The sequence below is a fragment of the Bison bison genome, unplaced genomic scaffold (assembly GCF_000754665.1).
Source record: "Bison bison bison isolate TAMUID 2011002044 unplaced genomic scaffold, Bison_UMD1.0 scf7180017864379, whole genome shotgun sequence".
NCBI classification, from domain to species: Eukaryota; Metazoa; Chordata; class Mammalia; order Artiodactyla; family Bovidae; genus Bison; species Bison bison.
Window position 1 is genome coordinate 11,907,168 of NW_011494951.1, and position 12,857 is coordinate 11,920,024.

Consider the following 12,857-nt stretch of genomic DNA (forward strand, 5'->3'; position numbering starts at 1 on the left):
AGAAAAAAAGCCACAATCTTTTAAAGCAATGCTATATGCACACGGAGTGCAGGACATTTAGCAGATAAGACCTTTTCATATTCTTTGGTAAGGCTAAATAGAATTTGCCAAAATTCACATTTGCACCTCTGCAAATTGTGCAGATAGGAGAAGGAAATGGCAACCCACTCCAGCGTTCTTGCCTGGAGAATCCCAGGGACGGGGGAGCCTGGTGGGCTGCCGTCTATGGGGTCGCACAGAGTCGGACACGACTGAAGCGACTTAGCAGCAGCAGCAGCAGCAGATGAACAAGGCCTAGTTTGTAGTTAAGCAAGATATCAACCATCATTTAAGTATGTAGCGGTTTTGTTAAATCTACATACAAATCAAGAATACGATTTTCGACACTATGTTTCAAGCGAAAGTCGTAGGAGCTAGGGAAACATTTTTTGGTTGCCGTATTTTGACACATCACTTGAAGTTGTTATATTGTAGACAGCAAGCTCATCAGACAGAATCAACTCCACGTTGCAAGAGACCAATACATGGTATCGAAATTTACCTTTTTGTTTGCCTCCCGATTGCAACCTCTGAATCAGGACTTTTCAAGTGCTATACCCAACTCTATTTTTGAATGAGCACTGGTGTCATTTGGAGACTAAGAAAATCTGATTGGAAAGTTCTCTCCCGTCTAAACCCAGATTTGGGAGATTCGGTCTCCCCATGTACTTTCACACCTCCTTTTTCACCATGCCCAAATCCAAATCCTTTTCTACATACTGTGCAGTTGCTTCTGTAATTTACCTCCCTAATCCAGTTGTATGTGTTCTTCAGTCCGTCATTTAGACTTTTTCAGTGATCTGGGTCATGCTGGAATTCCCACGGGAGTTCGTTTGTTCCCACTTTCATTATCTAGACTCTTAGAAAATATGGTCATAATATCCGCAATGTTAAACATAAAGCTAACACTATTTGAACAAAAAGCACAACAGTTAATCTACAGACACGGCCAAACTGTTGACGCCCACGACTACGGATAACTTATTTCGCACATTTAAGGCGCAGCACTCAGAGGGAGGCAACAATAGACCGCCCATTGTTGCGAACCAGAAATTACCATTGCCCTTATCAGCGGCCGGGGGGAAACAGCGACTGCAACTACAGAAGCTGAAAAAGATGTGCCGCATCCATCTACGTAAGTCAATGTTCCTTTCAGCCTTCCGGGGTGAGGAACCCCGGGGCTATAAAGTTGTAATAGGATTTTTTGTACTTTCCCCAACCGTCCGTAGCCCATCTCTGAATGGGCTACGAAATGGCCATTCTCTGAATGGCCCGAAAACACGGACTTTTCTCAACTAGAAAAGAGGTTTCCTGGAGGTGGGGCTTTCCCGAGACTTTTCCTGCAAACCAAGTGAAAGTGTTAGTCGTCGGTGGTGTCCATCTCTGTGCGACCCCATGGACTGTAGCCCGTCAGACTTCTCTGTCCCCAGGCAAGAATACTCGAGTGGGTTGCCATTTCCTTCTCCAAGACAGCAGGTAAACCAGGCTTTTCACCTATTCTTGTTTCTGTAACTACAACTCTTATACCAGCAGATTCCCACGAGTTTGCAGCAAGGACACCTTACTCTTTGAACCATCAAGTGCCACATAGTCCGGGAAACCCATTTGGACTTCCTCTGGACGGAGCGGTGGTCGAGGAAGACTGTAGTCCGTTGAAAAACTGATGGGACTGGGGGAGGTGTTTAAAAATGAGGACGAACCGCTTTCTGGGAAATTTGCCTGCGAAGGAGCAAACGATATAGAGCGACGGCTTGAGACCAAGGCGCCGAGTCAAAGGAAATGTTTAAGACAGTAAACACTTAAAAGTGTTCAAAATACTGATGCAGAAGAATCGAGTATTGAAGGAAAGAGGGATCATGAGAAAGGAAGTGGGCAGTTTTCCTCTTCTCTAGAGACCACAGAGATGGACGCCGGTGTAGTTTTAGTGCAGGTTTCTGGGCAAGACGTTAAGGAAATTTTTCTTCGGTTGTGAGAAGTGGAGGTCATCAATTCAGAACGAGCGAGATCAATAGCGACAATCCTCATCTGACGCAGGTTGTAGAAGCTGTTCCACTTGTGCAGAACAGCTTTTCATTTCCAAATTTTAAAGCGAGGGAAATATACAGCAAGACCAAAATTTAAGCAAAGTAAAATCCAGTGTTAAAGATATTTAATGAGGAAGTGTCATCATCTGCCTCCTTAGCGCAGTAGGCAGCGCGTCAGTCTCATAATCTGAAGGTCCTGAGTTCGAACCTCAGAGGGGGCAGTTAGCTTTTGCCCTCAGGCGTCAAAAAGTTATAGCCTCTCGTCAAAGTCTGCTTACTGGCCATTGAGTTGAAAGTGCCCTCGAAGAGGTTAAGATTAAACTTTATCTTCCTCCCAATTGGTAAGTACAAAAATATGCAGACATGTGCCTCTTTATGTGTAGTGACTTGTTTTCTTCATTTCTTTCCAATGGACAACCTCTTATCCAAATTCCTCTGATTACTATTTCTTCTTGGAGCAGTATCCTATTGGTGCACTCTAATTTATTGAAAAAAATAATGTACAGATATATTAAAATCTGATATTCAGTTTTCTCAGTAAGCTTTTTGTTTCCTCTTCAAATATACATGCCGTCTCCTTGCCCTGGCCTCCCTATCTAATCTGGTTCTAACTGGTTTCCCACCTGTACTACAGTAAATTGTTGTTCTTTAAGATAAATCATGTCTGACTCTTTTGTGACCTCATGGCCTGTACCCTGCCAGGCTCTGTCCACAGAATTTCCCAGGTAAGAATACTGGACTGGGTTACCATTTCCTTATCCAGGAGATCTCCCTGACCCAGGCATCCAACCTGCCTCTCCTACAATGGCAGGTGGATTCATTACCACTGAGCCACCAGGGAAGCCCATGGTATAGTGGTCCACAAAAACATCCCCACCCAAAACCTCAGAAAAGGACCTTATTGGAATTAGAGTCTTTGCAGTTGTTTTGGGCTTGCCTGATGTAATCGGGCTTGCCAGGTGACGCTAGTGGTAGAGAACCCCTCTGTCAACACCATAGACCTAAGAAATGAGGGTTGGATCCCTGGATCGGGAAGATTCCCTAGAGGAGAGCAGAGCAACCCACTCCAGTAATCTTGCCTGGAGAGAACATAGAGAAGCCTGGCGGGCTACAATCCATAGGGTCGCACAGAGTTGGACACGACTGAAGCAACTTAGCACAGATGTATGCATATGTAATTAGTTAAACTAACACGAGGTCATACTGGATTGGGGGTGGGGGGAGTACCTTAAATTCAGTGGCTGGTGTCCTTATAAGAAAGTGTGTTTCATCCACTCTTGTATTTCCAATGCCTAGCACAGTATCTGACAAACAATAAAAGTGAAAGTCCCTCAGTCGTGTTCAACTCTTTGCAACCCCATGGACTGTATAGTCCATGGAATTCTCTAGGCCAGAACACTGGAGTGGGTAGCCTTTCCCTTCTGCAATAAAGACTTGTCAAATAAGCCAGTGAATTAAATAGCATATTAAATGTTGCTGTTTTTGTTTTGTGTGTGTGTTTGCCATATTCCCTGTAAGAAAGGTTTTTTCTATCAAAGGAGAAGTTATAAAAAATAAAGAAGTGATTCATTCTTAGAATAGTTGAACAGAAAGGTATATAGCCAGCTTGTGAATAAGATTCCTAAAATGAAGGCTCGTTGCCAATCCTCTGTTCTTTGCATTTCTTGATTCTCCTTCCTCATAAGAACATTTTGGCGGGCTAATTTTGCCGGGTTTATCCTGGACATGCGCAAAGAACTAAAAGAATGGGGAAAGTAGTTAATATAAACCCTCCAATCAGAAACTTAACAAGTGCTACTCGTGGCCCTCATGGAGACCAATCGTCCAATAAAAACTTAGGTGACCTCCAGGAAAGATTGTAACTCTGGTCCTCAACCTATGAGGAGCAAAAGGAGGGAAACTGCGTCTTTGGGATAAAAACCGAGTGGATTCTGTGTTTGCCTCCAGACCTTAGTCTATAGGACTCCCTTCTGCAGAAGTAAACTGCCTTGCCGAGCCATTTTCGATTTTGTGTCTTATTCCTGAGACCCCTAGAGCATTTCCAACATTCCCTATCACTATATTCAGTTCAGTTCAGTTCAGTCGCTCAGTCGTGTCCGACTCTTTGCGACTCAAGGCAATCAACACATCAAATTTGGATTTTTGCAATAATCCCCGCAAGGAGCCCTACCTACTGAAATTCGTCCTACAGTAATACTTCTCTGGCTTAGTCTGTGCTGGAAAAAGAGAGCAGAATACTTAGGCTTCTCCTGCTAACTATCCAGACCTCAGACAGTCTATATTTCAGGGTAGTTCTCTTAACAGTTCATTCTGGTGCAGAATGAAAGAGGTGTATATTGGGGAACATTTTAACCACGTCCTCTTGAGCCTCAGTCTCTGATTCCAGGAGCCTGCATCTGCTACAGTTTAAGCAATGCAGTTACGGATTGCAGAGAGGCCAAAGGATTGGATTGTCTGGCTGTTAGGCAGTTCCTTAGAGAATCTTGATTCTTACTGGAGCCACCACTATTCTGAATCTGTTCCTCTCCTTTATAGAATTAGAAGCTATTTTTTAATTCACTCAGATTTCTTCAGACTTGCAGGACTGATCACAATAGCCAAATATTAGAGAAATTCCAAGCCAGAATATGAACATATTATAGCCATATTGATGTTTGATCAGCATATTCTTTCTCATGTAAAATAAACTCTATAGTGGAAAGCAACCAATATTGGAAGATTGCTCTATGCACCTGTAATCAGAGTAATGGAAGTATAAAATATTAATGACTATGATATCAGGCAAGGATGGTCCAGTGCACTCACCACCGAAATAGTCAAGCCAAGCCCCTCAAAACAATAGAATTCCGATCCTATCATGATGTTTTTCTAAATAGGGCCACATTATCAGGTAGATATTCTTTTTACCCTTACGAAGCTTTGCAGTCCAGAAATGCCTTCTCAGCCATCCATTATCAACCAACTCACTTTTAGGAAATTCTTTTGTTCTGGTACAAGGCCGTGTACCCTAAGATTCATTCTTAAACGTTAGCTGCGACCGTTCTGATGTAGAAATCCCATATATTCAGCTCAGCGTTTGCTTGAGAGTCACTTAACACTTTTCCTCCGCGGAAATACTCGCGGAGGCGGAGTCAGAACTGGATATCAAAAGCCTAGGAAAGCGCCCGAACAGGGACTTGAACCCTGGACCCTCAGATTAAAAGTCTGATGCTCTACCGACTGAGCTATCCGGGCTCCCTTAGTGGTGGTTTGTTTCCTAAATATCCTAACGTGAAAAAAAGTAAAGTACACGGACTTTAAAGTACAAAGTTTAATTTTGTTCATATTCCTTTATCTTTATTCCTAAATCTATTTTTGCAGCCTTAAATAGAGCTCACAACTACTTCTGCCCCCAGGTCATGAGAAAAAAATAATTCTCATAACTGAGTGATAGTAACCAACTTCTTCTAAATATTGTATGTAACTAGAGATGTCACCTGGTCCATCTTGTCCTTCATCTTCAAAATTTGAGCTCCAAGTCTCCCCCTAAGCCCTTAAGAATGCCTAGCACAAAAAAAGCCTTTAATAAGTAGGCTTTAAGAACTTATTTTGAGCAAGCAGCTCAGCTTTGCCCTAGGCTTATAGAGTGGAAGGCCACCACCTCTGCCCTAGTGGAGTTTTTACTCTTTAGAAGGGAGTCAGCCTTTTAAATGACGAATTACATAATAAGTGTTTGGTTACTGTGATAAATGTGCTTAAGAAAAAGTACAGGTTACTGAGATGTGTAGAGAAACAAACATATAATCTCATGATCTGAATTTCCAAATTGAATGAAGTAATACAAGTAAACTCTTGGAATAGTGTCTGGGATTTGCTAATTGTTCGGTGAAAGGTAAGTGCTATCATCGTTATTATTTTTATTGTAAACTACATGAATTAGAATATCATATTTAATCATTTGGTCATGCTACCTTAGACAAATTACTTAATCTCTCATCCACTTTCCTCCCTCAAATCCTACAACAGAAATTTCTTCCTCAAAGATTGCGTTTAACATGATGATAGGAGATACATTTCCAATTATGTATTTATTCATGCCACTATTCAAAATAGATTTGAGGTGGTCTACACAACTTCACTGTAATAAGATAAAAAGAAAAACATTACTAGACTTAAGTTAGGATAGAGGTAGAAAATTAAAAATCTGCACAATAAAGTACCCCCCGTCTCCAGATCTCCAGGACAGTGGATTATAAGGGGAGGTGACCTCTTCCAGGGGTCAGAGAAGAATTTTCCAAGAAGACAATGTTTAAACTGAGAGTCAAAGGCTTTGTACTGTAAAGTTTATAGTAATAAACTGGACAAAAATGTGGCTCCCACATTCCAGGAAGTGCAAAGAGCAGAACACTTTGAGAACTTAATGAAGGCCTATTGTACTTATGAGCAGATCTCTTCTTGGGACAGTATTGTAAAAGTGGGGGCAAGTTGAACAGAAAGACAGAGACAAACCAGAGACTGACAGGCTCAGAGGTTATGGCTAAGAATGCATCATCCAGACTTTGTTCTTGCAGCAATATAAAGTCATTGGGGATTTTAAGCAGGGAGGAACAACATGGTCAGAGATAATTTCAAATAGAGCATACTGGTTTCACATAAAGAATGTGGCAGCATGGGACAAGAGATGATAGACTTGGCCTACTGACTGACTGTGTGGCAGTGCTGGGGAATGGCAGTACTGGGAACACTTGGGCGCAGACTCTTCCTTGGGACCTAGAGAGGAAGAAGTGTCAAAATCATTTCTCTCTGTAACTCACTGCCGTAATAAGCACTTTACTGGGCGAGGCAGAAATAAAAGAGAATAGGAAAGGGCACTTTGAATCTTTTGCGAATTCTCTGGAAAGCATAGAGTGTTTGCTCTGCTTTTGATCTGCCTTGTGGATACCTGAGGGTTCTGCCACCAGCAGCAGCAGGCAAGCTCTGAGTGATCAGAATACTGGAAGGAAGTGACCTTCTCCACAACTGTCAACATGAGATAACTGCATATGTGCTGAAGGATTCCAAAAACTTGTTCAGCTGATTGCATTCAGATCGGATCTCCTGAGGCTGCTGTTAAAAATCCAGATTTGTCTTGTCTGTCATGTCCCACTCAAACATAGGAAATAAATTCCATGAGATCAGGAGCATCTTCTGTTGTATACAGTGTGGTATCCTTCAGCCCCTATGTTATCAGTCAAGGTCTACAACTGGAACAAGAATTTTGGAGTAATCCTACTGAAAATTACTATTTTGTGTCTGAATATTACACGGTTCTGTAAAAGAACAATTACCCGTTCGGTTTCATCAAAGCGAATTTCTTCGGTTTTGTGTTTATTTTTTTAAGACCTACGGAAGGAGAAGAAAACAAAACAGAAAAGTAAAACTGTAGGCTGCCCCCTCTGAGGTTCGAACTCAGGACCTTCAGATTATGAGACTGACGCGCTGCCTACTGCGCTAAGGAGGCAACTGTACCGCCCCTTTCAACAAAAGGTCTACCAACTTTATTGCAAGAAAAAGATTCTCGGAATCACAATGCCTCAAAAGAAGATGGAACTATGGTTTAATTCGCGTCTAAAATATCCAAAATTTGGAAGGCAGAGCCACGCAGCCCAGCTCGTTTCCCCTGAAAACTGTCCTGCGAAGACTTAGGGGCGGTGAGGGCAACTGAATCTGGACTTTGCAGAAGTTCTGTTTGCTATAACCAGGACCTGTGGAGATGCGCTACCTTCTGAAAAGCAAACAGGACTTCAATAGCAAGGACTGCAGTCTCTGCCTCCCTCATGAGGTTCCGTGGAGGAGTTTGGTCTCTTGAGATGATGGAGGGCGGGAAAGATGGGACCCTCGAGATTCTTTCCTCGTTTTTTTTTGTCAACCTTTCTCCAGGCTCAAACCAAACTCCCGGACTTGCTCACTCCTGTAGTCCGGGGGCTTACTCCGGAGTCCACGTGGATCTGGAGCCCACAGCATTCACTGGAACTCTCAGTCTGCGTGACTCTTTTTTCCTATATTGGTGACAGATGGGGCAGGTGCCTCTTCCCGCGCCACCTGCGGCGTCACCATTCAAGATGAACCTGGGAGCCATGAGAAAGTAAAGTGTCAGGGGTCAGGGGGTTCTCGGGCTGTGGTGGGAGTGGGGAGGGGAACGCTGGAGGAAGGGCCCCGGGGACAGTGCAGAGTGGCGGGGGTGTGGCGGGGCGAGAGAGAGGAAAAGGACCTGAAATGGGTAGCAATTTGGGTCAGATGATACGGACGTAAAAGCAGGGTTCGTAGGAGGTAGCGTGGCCGAGCGGTCTAAGGCGCTGGATTAAGGCTCCAGTCTCTTCGGGGGCGTGGGTTCGAATCCCACCGCTGCCAGGGTTATTTTGCACCTCAAGCTTGTCTAGGTGTTCCAAGTCCAACTCACACAACAATTCTCACAGGCTCCAACTCCAGGTAGGTTCCTCTCCTCCTACAACATCTGTTTTCCTAGAGACCAGAGAGAGATGACAGCTATAGGCACTGCCCCCGAAACAGTGTCCACCTCACGATAAACCTTCAACTGATTATTCCAATGAACAAAAAGTTACTGAGCATCTACTGTGCATGGTATTTACTCCCTCGTATTTTCATCACCCAGCAGTATAGAACACATAACAGACTTTCTTTAATTCATTCTTTCATGTAAAAAAGAAAAAAAAAATCAGATCCTACTGCGTACCACCTCCTAAGTACTTACTTAGGCCCCGTAAATGCAGTAGTACTTATTATGGATGCATTATTCCATATATGGTGGACTGATGAACGGCGGTCAGTCTCCCTGAATCCATTTGCAACTGGAGACAGATCCTGCCCGGCCGCAGTTCTCAGCATCACTGCAGCCTTCTCATTTCACATTTTAAATCCTATTTATGCTGATCTGAGATGTGGGGGTTCTTCTTACACTCCGCTGCCCTTCACCTCACACTAAATCGAGGCGCTTTCCCCACTCAGCAGGTGTCTCTGCGTCTTCTGTTGGGCGCCCTCGGTCTCTGCTCCAAGCAATTCCCCCTGCCCTCAAAGTTTCTTGCCCTTCAGCTCGGTAGTTGCTGTCTCCTGGAAGCCTCCCTTGATCTCTCTCCAGAATCACAATTAGGCACTGAGCACCTGGATGGGAACAAGGAAGGAAGTCCCTGCCCTGGTGCCTAGGAGAGAAGACAAGCAATAGAAGCATAATGGCCACTGCTGCTGCTGCTGCTACGTCGCTTCAGTCGTGTCCGACTCTGTGCGACCCCATAGACGGCAGCCCACCAGGCTTCCCCGTCCCTGGGATTCTCCAGGCAAGAACACTGGAGTGGGTTGCCATTTCCTTCTCCAATGCATGAAAGTGGAAAGTGAAAGTGAAGTCGCTCAGTTGTGTCCGACTCTTTGCGACCCCATGGACTGCAGCCTACCAGGCTCCTCCATCCATGGGATTTTCCAGGCTAGAGTACTGGAGTAGGGTGCCATTGCCTTCTCTGATAATGGCCACAAGAAGGCACAATTTCCACTGGTAAAGAATCCAACAAGGAAACTATGAATGACATTGTAATATATAGTTACTAAAACAAAGAACATTACCTCAAGACAATGTATAGAAGGACATACTTCAAATTGTTTCCAGTGGTAACAGTGTTAGAGGACAGGGAGATTATAAATTGTACTTTAGACACTTGTTTGAGTTGTTAGATTGAGTGGATATTTATTTTATAAGTCCAATAGGTGAATTCACAAGTCTTGTAACTTAAAAAAATTTTTAAGCCCAATCTGATAAATACAGCAAAGAAGAAATGGAACAAGCTGGGGAGCTTGTAGCAGGCCTCAGCTCAGCCATCCCTTCCTCTGGCAGGTTTTCCTCATTGCTACCTGACACTAATGGCGTATTCCTGTTGTTTTGCATTGGTCATGCTCTGTTATCACTCTAGCCATCACTTATTTTAGTATTTACCATAACTTTTGGAATTGGAAAATTTTGTGTAATTGTCTGCTTTTCTCTATGCATCATAAGCTTTGTCAGGTATAGAACCATATTTCTCTCACTTCTCCACATCATGAAAACTAAACATATTTCTGGTAAGTAGTAATGAATAAATAAATACATGAAAGAATATCTTCCTCATTTGTGAAGTAAGGTATATAGAGCTGAGGCACCAGGAAGACCTTGAGATCTTCAGTTTGAGGTAGGGTCATGGGTTCTAAAGCCCAATTTCTACAGGACACTCCAGCTGAACTTGGTTCTTGACCACTGATTTAGCCACACTGACTTGCTCTTTTTGGATTCAGCTCTGCTACTAGGTAAGTGTAAACCGTTCTTGCTCAGATTATGAGCGAACAGATTGCTTCTGGATTGTTGGACCCAGTCATTTCTTCCCCTAGACATTCCCCTCAGTGGTTTTTGTTGACATTCACCTTGCGATATGAGGTTCACATTCACCTTGTGAACCAACCATGGATGATTCCAAGGGAAAAGAGCAATCTTCTGAACTCCAAACTCATGAATAAATAAACCAACCCATGGCCAGATCGGAGAAGGTGGTGGCACCCCACTCCAGTACTTTTGCCTGGAAAATCCCATGGATGGAGGAGCCTGGTAGGCTGCAGTCCATGGGGGCGCGAAGAGTCGGACAGGACTGAGCGACTTCACTTTCACTTTTCACTTTCATGCACTGGAGAAGGAAATGGCAACCCACTCCAGTGTTCTTGCCTGGAGAATCCCAGAGACGGGGGAGCCTGGAGTGCTGCCGTCTATGGGGTTGCACAGAGTCTGACATGACTAAAGTGACTTAGCAGCAGCAGCATGGCCAGATGCCCTATCTTCCAGCTCCATAACCACTATCCTTCCCTGAGATAAAAAAATGTGCTAAGGTTGAAAAAACATTGATTTATGCCCCTTTTTGCCTTGTCTAGCCTCAGAGGACAATTTAAAGGATATTGCTGAAGAGTAGGCTTTTGAGGTTCTGGTTTAATTTTAAAACCAACAGATAGAATAGAGTGTTGATGCGCATGGAGTGAACAATTTAGGAGAACTGTATAGTGACCTGGGCAAAGTCTTTGAATGTCATTGTTGCCCTCTCTACCTCCCCAAAGATATATTCACTTCAATCCACATTTACTGAGCACGTGTTTTGTGACAGACAACTTGCTCGGTTGTAAATCCAGCAAAAGGATGAATGGCAGAAAAATGATTCAGGAATTCATAAGCAATTCATTCTTAGGAGACTACCAGAGGTCCATGAAGAATGTAGGGTCAGTAATTAATATTTAGACTGACTAAAGTAGTAATTTATACTGAGTATTTTTTCCAGTGATGCTACATGTATGATCTCTTTATTATATGTTGTTCTTAACAATTACTAGATAAATAATCATGCTATGTCAATAAAATGAAAATTTAGAGAAATAAATGACCATGCCCAGCACTATGACGTCCTCTCTTGGCCATCCACATTCCAGGACACGTTTGTGGGGCCCTATGGCTACAGTCCATGGGATCGAAAAGAGTCAGACACGACTGAGCGACTTCATTTCATTTCATTTCATGGCTACTGGAATGTCGTACCTGGGAGCTAGAACCTGGAAAGGAACCCTCTACTTGGCAAAAAGCCACAATTATGTCCTTTAGACTTGTCAGATTTAGCCTATGGAGAGAAGGAAAAAGACACCCCTCCAAAAAAGTCCAACTCTGGGCTATTTATTCAGTCCTTCTTTAATTCATGCAAGCATTCATTGATTCATCCTTTAATCTATGTGTTCATGCAGCAAGCGGAGAAAGAAATGGCAACCCAGTATTCTTGCCTTAGAGAATCCTGTGGACGGAGGAGCCTGGTGGGCTGCTGTCCATAGGTTCACATAGAGTCGGACACGACTGAAGCGACTTAGCATGCATGCATGCATTGGAGAAGGAAACAGCAACCCACTCCAGTATTCTTGCCTGGAGAATCCCAGGGACAGAGGAGCCTGGTGGGCTGCCGTCTATGGGGTCACACAGAGTCGGACACGACTGAAGCGATTTAGCAGCAGCAGCAGCAGCATGCAACAAGCCATAGATTAAGTTTCTATTAATACTATGTACCAGAACCATCAGGTGTCAAAGGTGAGAACCTGTCCTGTACTTAAGGCATCTCAGAGCGAAAGGACAGATTTTAAAATGGCAAACCCATAATTACACCTAAGCAGGAAGCACCAAGAAACTCTGAGGTTGCTCTGGAGGCATCTGCAGGTATGCTAGAATGAAAAGCGAAGCTGTAGAAAAAATACATATATGTTAATTTTTCTTTTTTCCCTTTTGAAGGGCAAGATGGAAATCCACTTTGCTTTTGCATGTGTCGGAAATAAAGACAAAATCAAAACCGCCAGAGGTAACCGTTTTCTCAGATCAGGATCCTGCCCTTACCCAGACATCAAGGGAAAGAAATATGGGAAGAAGTCTCAGGGAAAACAACCAGGGAAGGTTTCCCCTCCCAACAACCTCCCACAACCTCCCACCCTTGTGTTTGGCCTCTCTATCACCCTTCGCCTTAAAAGTGCCAGATTTTCCATCCCTCTTAAAAAAAAAAAAAAAAAGCCCCCATAAATTATAAAAGAAGAAAAAATCAATTAGGAAGAAGAGCAGAGCTTTAGGTTAAAGTGGCAAGTTTCATTTTAAATTGTTTTTTATACATCTCTGTTGGTAAAAATAAATAATAAAAAGCACAGGGATAGAATAATTTTAAATGAAGTGCAGCCTATAAAAATTGTGGATCACTATGCTGTGTACCTGAAACGAACATTATAAATCAACTATAC

The 12,857-nt window shown here is 43.3% G+C and overlaps 4 non-coding genes across 4 annotated transcripts; 2 read left to right on the top strand and 2 right to left on the bottom strand.

Moving 5' to 3' along the window:
* The first annotated feature begins 2,211 nt into the window (after positions 1-2,211).
* TRNAM-CAU lies at positions 2,212-2,284 on the top strand. The gene has a single exon. It is a non-coding gene; the product is annotated as a tRNA-Met (tRNA).
* Positions 2,285-5,224: 2,940 nt separating this feature from the next.
* TRNAK-UUU lies at positions 5,225-5,297 on the bottom strand. Its single transcript has one exon. It is a non-coding gene; the product is annotated as a tRNA-Lys (tRNA).
* A 2,172-nt stretch (positions 5,298-7,469) lies between these two features.
* On the bottom strand, positions 7,470-7,542 carry TRNAM-CAU. Its single transcript has one exon. It is a non-coding gene; the product is annotated as a tRNA-Met (tRNA).
* An 808-nt stretch (positions 7,543-8,350) lies between these two features.
* TRNAL-AAG lies at positions 8,351-8,432 on the top strand. Its single transcript has one exon. It is a non-coding gene; the product is annotated as a tRNA-Leu (tRNA).
* The last annotated feature ends 4,425 nt before the right edge of the window (positions 8,433-12,857 follow it).